The sequence below is a fragment of the Dreissena polymorpha genome, chromosome 14, assembly GCF_020536995.1.
Source record: "Dreissena polymorpha isolate Duluth1 chromosome 14, UMN_Dpol_1.0, whole genome shotgun sequence".
NCBI lineage: Eukaryota > Metazoa > Mollusca > Bivalvia > Myida > Dreissenidae > Dreissena > Dreissena polymorpha.
Genome location: NC_068368.1, coordinates 28,530,088 through 28,536,630, shown reverse-complemented (window position 1 = coordinate 28,536,630; position 6,543 = coordinate 28,530,088).

Here is a 6,543-nt window from a genome sequence, read left to right as displayed (position 1 = left end):
AATGTTTCGTTAAATTCCCAAATGAGAATTAAAATTTATAATCCGCAACACACTTCCGATGTTTTAATGTTAACACGACGTTTACAAATGCTTTCAATATAGTCATCATGTATATTTCCCGACAAAAGAGCGCGAAAATTATGCGGCAATGTACAAGGTCAAGGTATACGAGTGTGCAAGTTTTGATTTTTTTATACAAACTGCGTAGCGCAGAGAACATTGAATTCTGTTGATTTCGGTTAAATGTTTCTTTGGTATTTTTTAAACAGTTATATCGCCAACAATTTGATATTTCTTTTAAAGTCAATTCAAATCAAACACGCCGTATCCGTATCGTTACTGATAGAAGTAAAACATAATACCTTGACTTGTATAGTTTTTTTGTTGTGAGAGACCATCTGAGTAAACGCCGAAAAATATATCCAAACTGTTATTTTTTGTCAATTCCCTTTGATTCATTATCGCACTTAATTGGCAGCGCCATCCTGTTGTTTCTGTGATTGTCACATCTTTTCACAGTTTGAACATGTACAAAGAGTGTCAATTAGACACTTAAACAAACACTATCACCCGCTGGACAGTACACACTAAATAATCAAATGTTGAGGGTTTTTTGTTTTTGGCGTGAAAACCCCGAGAAATGCATGTACATTATACATCATCATAAATTTATTGAACTCTGCGAACGCTAAGTGCTACGTTGATATACTCGTGTTTTTTTTTCAGCAAAACAAACACAATGTTTAACGGCTTTAATATATAGGCAATGATGTAATAACAACAAATTATATACCACGATGTCATAATAACATGTACTTAAAAATAGAACAGTAATGTAATTCCGATTTCCGGCTTATTAAGCATTGTGAATGTATGTACAACGCTCGGAAAGTAACGCGAGTAACACGAGTTATCCGCATTGGAGCCTGAAATAGAAAATAAATAAGTAAAGCATATTTTAGTCCAAATAATTAGATGTAATCTACCGATTACATTTAACCTTTAAATGAAAGTGTTACTTAAACAATTTTCCGTGTCTTAAGGCGCAAATATTTTGCTAAACACTGTTAACAAAAGGGTACACGTTATAATTCTTAATGAAATGCAAAAATAAGTATTAACATAATTAATAACGTCAATAAACACACACGGTAAGATCAAAGTTTAAATGGAAAACTTGTATCATATTTCTCGTAAATTACCAAATTATTATATTCGTAGAAATCAAATACCTTGTAGAAAAACAAGGTATTTATAACCGACCAATGACGAAACACTATGCCACTTTCAATTTACACAGTGCTACGCTACATGTATATTGCAACAATATGGAATTTGAACAGTGGTAGTGTATTCGGGCCTGGAATATAATTGATTGTAAGTTTTAATAAACATTCTTCTAATGCAATTAGTTAAATAATGTTTACATGTTATGTTAAATAATTATTGCATGATCATTCTTCTGCGCTGTTATATTAATTTGGAGCCGTTAAAGCTTCCGACATTACTTCATCACGTTCATGTCGGAACGGGAGTATTTTAGCTAATACGCCCATTGCATACAACAACAACAAAAGCTTTATTATTGCAATGTATAATGTAAGTGTATACATATATGTTACATGTACATGTAATGTAGTGTAACCCTTAATGTAGATTGTAAATCTCTTAAAAAGGTGAACCACGGCGGTTCGCGGTAATTTGCGGTGATTCGTGCTGATTGCGTAACAGCGAGATACATCGCGCGACGGATGCCGAGACATCACCCAAATTTTCTTGTCGCTCGGAATCATCGCAATTTGTCCCGTTGCATCGATTGCGGTGATGCGAGAATCGCGGCAAAAATCACGGGTCGCATAGTGTATATGTCCGTATTACTGTAATCCCTTTGAAATCCCTTAAAAATTTAGCTTCCAATAGCCAAATGAATGAAAACTATTTCTTAGGCAAGCAACCACATGACATGAATGACTGTATTCCATAAAAGGCAAAGTATTCAGAACATTATTTCCCAAGCCTTTTTTATGAATTGGAAGCATGGTTTGTTATTAAAGGGCCTGTATTGTAGACAAAAAACATAATACTCTGAGATTTGATCGTCCAAAGACTTGACTTATTGCTACAAAAATGTACTGGTGGAATTGTCTGACAAACGGTTTATTTGACAGCCTGATCGGCGCACTTTCATTAATTTCTTCTGTCAATTTCAAATTTTATGGGTCGATCCAATCTGAAACACTGATCCAGGACAGAATTTTAATTATTGATGTTATCCAATTACATGTATACATTTTTAGCTCACCTTAGCACAACGTGCTCATGGTGAGCTTTTGTGATCACTTTTTGTCCGTCATGCGTTGTGCGGCGTCAACATTTGCCTTGTTAACTCTCTAGAGGCCACATTTATTTCCAATCTTCATGAAATTTGGTCAGAAGATTGGTCTCAATGATATCTTGGATGAGTTCGAAAATGGTAACATTTCCTTGAAAAACATGGCTGCAAAGGGGCGTGGCATTTTTCCTTATATGGCTATATACGGCTAAAGTAAAATCTTGTTAACACTCTAGAGGCCACATTTATTTTCTGATCTTCATGAAACTTGGTCAGAAGAACCATCATTTTAATATCTTGGATAATTTCGAAAATGATGCTGGTTGGTTAAAAAACATGGCAGCCAGGGGGTGTGGCATTTTTCCTTATATGGCTATAGTAAAACCTTGTTAACACCAAAGACCTATAATACTCAGGATAGGAAACCATGCGCTTTCTCGCAATAATCTTGCGGCGGGGTCACGTGGTTAGCTACAAGCGCGTACCTTTCAAAATGGCCGCGCGTGTATGGAAACCGATCTCGCTTCGCCGATGTTGGTTAAATAAATTACTTAAAGAATTATTTTCAGGCGATTATCATGTTGTGTTGTTAATTGTTTGAAGTTGAGATTGTTTGTTACAAATAAAATGTTTAAGATGCTTTGTGTATTTGTTGTGTGTGTGTGTGTAAACAAGTGTTATTTATCGGCTAAAATTTGCCGATTCAGCCGCTCATATTATGTCTTTGATGAGACTTTTTACTTGTTACAAACAATTCACGCATGTTTTGTTGTGTTGTTTTTCATAACTGCAACATCAAGCAGATTACATTTTAATTATTTAAATTTCAATTAATACATATTAAAGATTCTCGCGCAATTAATCACCGCTGTTTGTAATTGGTCTCAATAGGTACAACTCTACATTCGTAAATCATAACATTATATTTAGTATGATATTTTACATACGCCTTCCATTTGTTGTTCTTGTCTAACTGAAATCAGTTATAAAAGTTGTTGTTTGGATTTAAATTAAATTAAATTTTGTGAGCTGTAATTATGTCACGTAAAAAAAGATCCGAACTTTTTATCATGGGAGAGTGATATTGATCTTGACAATCTTTTAGGTGATTATACAAACGATGAAGAGAATGTTAATATATCTAGTGTCTCTAAGTCTAGTTCAAGTGTTGAGAAATGTTCTGACATTTATGTTTGTCCAGAGTGTTCACGTGAATACAAGACTGTCGCAGGGTTCTGTGGTCATGTTACAAAGAAACATGATAAAAACTTGAAAGGTATGTAATGAAAAATAATTTCTTGAAATATATGTTCTTTGCTGTGTTTAATTTAAATAATGGATGTATGTCTTTCGCCTACAATAGTAATAAGAAAACTTTGCTAGTTTCAAAAGGTCCATTTAGCTATTAAGTATTAGTGCTGTCTTCAGTATAATACTTTAAAGTGAACAACACAGTAGTCAGGAGAACATAATTTTAATTTTCTTTCATATTATCATGAGTATGAACAGTAATAAATTTGTACGAGATAGAAATGAGCCTTGTTCTGAGAAAACTGGGCTTAATGCATGTGCGTAAAGTGTCATCCCAGATTAGCCTTTGCAGTCCGCACAGGCTAATCAGGGACGACACTTCAGCTTTTATGGTATTTTTTGTTAAAAAAAGTCCCTTCTTACCAAAAATCTTAACAAGGCGTACAGTGTCGTCCCTGATTAGCCTGTGAGGACTGCACATGCTAATCTGGGATAACGCTTTACACACAGGTATTATGCACAGTTTTCTCAGAACGTGACACATATAAACTATAGATACTATTCTACATGCAATGCAAACTACATATAGAATACTATATACATAAAATCAACATTTAGAGAAAAACATAGTAATTCTATACATAATATTTTATAAAATCAGATTACAACATAATAATTCTACTTATCACATGTTTGACTCGCATAAAGTCATTACATATTTTTCACATTTCACTAATGTAATAAAAATTTTGCATTACGTTGTTTTAGAGTACGGACGTTTTTGGCATTTGCTGCGTTTGTTACTATCTGGGAAGCCACACTTAAATTGTTCACTACAGGAATCCATTAACGAGCTTAATTCCAAACTTTCATGCTCCTTAACGGAAACACCCTCCTTCCTTATCGAATTCTCACATTGTCTTTTTAATTTCCATACAGTATTTGTTAAGTCACTAATTTCTCCTTTTTGCTCCTTTAGTTTAAGGCACAATTCATCCCGGGTCATATCTGAGTGTTTAAAGCTGGAATGGCTGAATTTCCTAGGATGAATTATTCTATCATCCAAGCGCTTTTTCCTTTTCGCAAGTGCATAACTGTAATTTTTGCATTTGATGCAATTTAGTTTTCTTGGTGTTAACAATTCACACGATGATGACCTGATAGTTGACGAATAACGTGTACCCTCAGATGTCACAGCTCCATAGTCTCCTTCCCTGAAAAATAAATAAAACATTTTCATGAACCATACTGTGTCTGCATGTGTGAAGAGAGGCTTAATCAAACAAGCATGCATTGTATATATGAGTAAAGCATAAAGCTGAGTCATTAGAGATGGAAAATGAAAGTAAGAGTTGAACAAAATTGCATCCATTTAGTTCTTTGTTTGAACTTGTGACTTTTTACAGTCATTTACAGTGCTGTTTAATTACCATAATGATTTTCGTACAAATGTTACAAGCTTCATAAGTGAATTAATACAAAATAAAAATGTACATTTAAATTGTTATGTTGTTTTCTTTGGCCTAAAAGATTTGTTTTCTTTCTGGTGACTATGCCATGTCATGACAGCCTCAAAATTTAGAAAGAAATTCATCCATTGAAGTTTTTGACATGCAACATTATGCATAAAGCAAAAATACTTTAAATGCATGTTTTTTTTAAACATTTTTCTGTTATAAGTTATAACACTAGCTTTTCATATCCCCTAGCAGAAAAAACTTTATTTCATACAATTTGCATGACAAACAAAAAAGTTTTACATATAAAGAAACAAGGCCATGTAATGACAGCCTTCAAATTTAAAAAGAAATTCATCAGTGTAAAATATTCAACATGCACCATTTATTTTATTATGCTAAAAATCTTTAAAAATGCATTTTTTATGTTATAACACTAGCTTAACATCTCCCCTAGCAGAAAAACTTTACTTCATGCAAGTTGCATAAGAAACAAAAAAGTTTTACAAAAAAAGCCAACGCCATGGCATGACAGCCTTAGAATTTAGAAAGAAATTCATCCGTTGAATATGTTCACTACATGCATATAATATAATTAGCTTGAAATCCTTAAAAATGCATTTTTTCAAACATTTTTTATGTTCAACATGCATATAATATATTTAGCTTGAAATCCTTAAAAATGCATTTTTTAAAACATTTTTTCTGTTATAACACTAGCCTAACATCTCCCCTTGCAGAAAAACTTTACTTTATGCAAGTTGCATAAGAAACAAAAAAGTTTTACAAAAAAAGCCAACGCCATGTCATGACAGCCTTAGAATTTAGAAAGAAATTCATCCGTTGAATATGTTCAACATGCATGTAATATAATTAGCTTGAAATCCTTAAAAAATGCATTTTTTCAAACATTTTTTCTGTTATAACACTAGCCTTACATCTCCCCTAGCAGAAAAACTTTACTTAATGCAATTTGCTTGAGAAACAAAAAAGTTTTACAAAAAAAAGCCAATGCCATGTCATGACGGCCTTTGAATTTAGAAAGAAATTCATCCGTTGAATATGCTCAACATGCATATAATATATTAAGCTTAAAATCCTTAAAAATGCATTTTTAAACATTTTTTCTGTTATAACACTAGCCTAACATCTCCCCTAGCAGAAAAACGTTACTTAATGCAATTTGCATGAGAAACAAAAAAGTTTTACAAAAAAAGCCAATGCCATGTCATGACGGCCTTTGAATTTAGAAAGAAATTCATCCGTTGAATATGCTCAACATGCATATAATATATTAAGCTTAAAATCCTTAAAAAATGCAATTTTTTCAACACTTTTTCTGTTATAGCAATAGTGTAACATCTCTCCTAGCAGAAAAACTTTACTTTATGCAATTTACATGAGAAACAAAAATGTTTTACAAAAAAAGCCAATGCCATGTCATGACGGCCTTAGAATTTAGAAAGAAATTCATCCGTTGAATATGTTCAACATGCATATAAT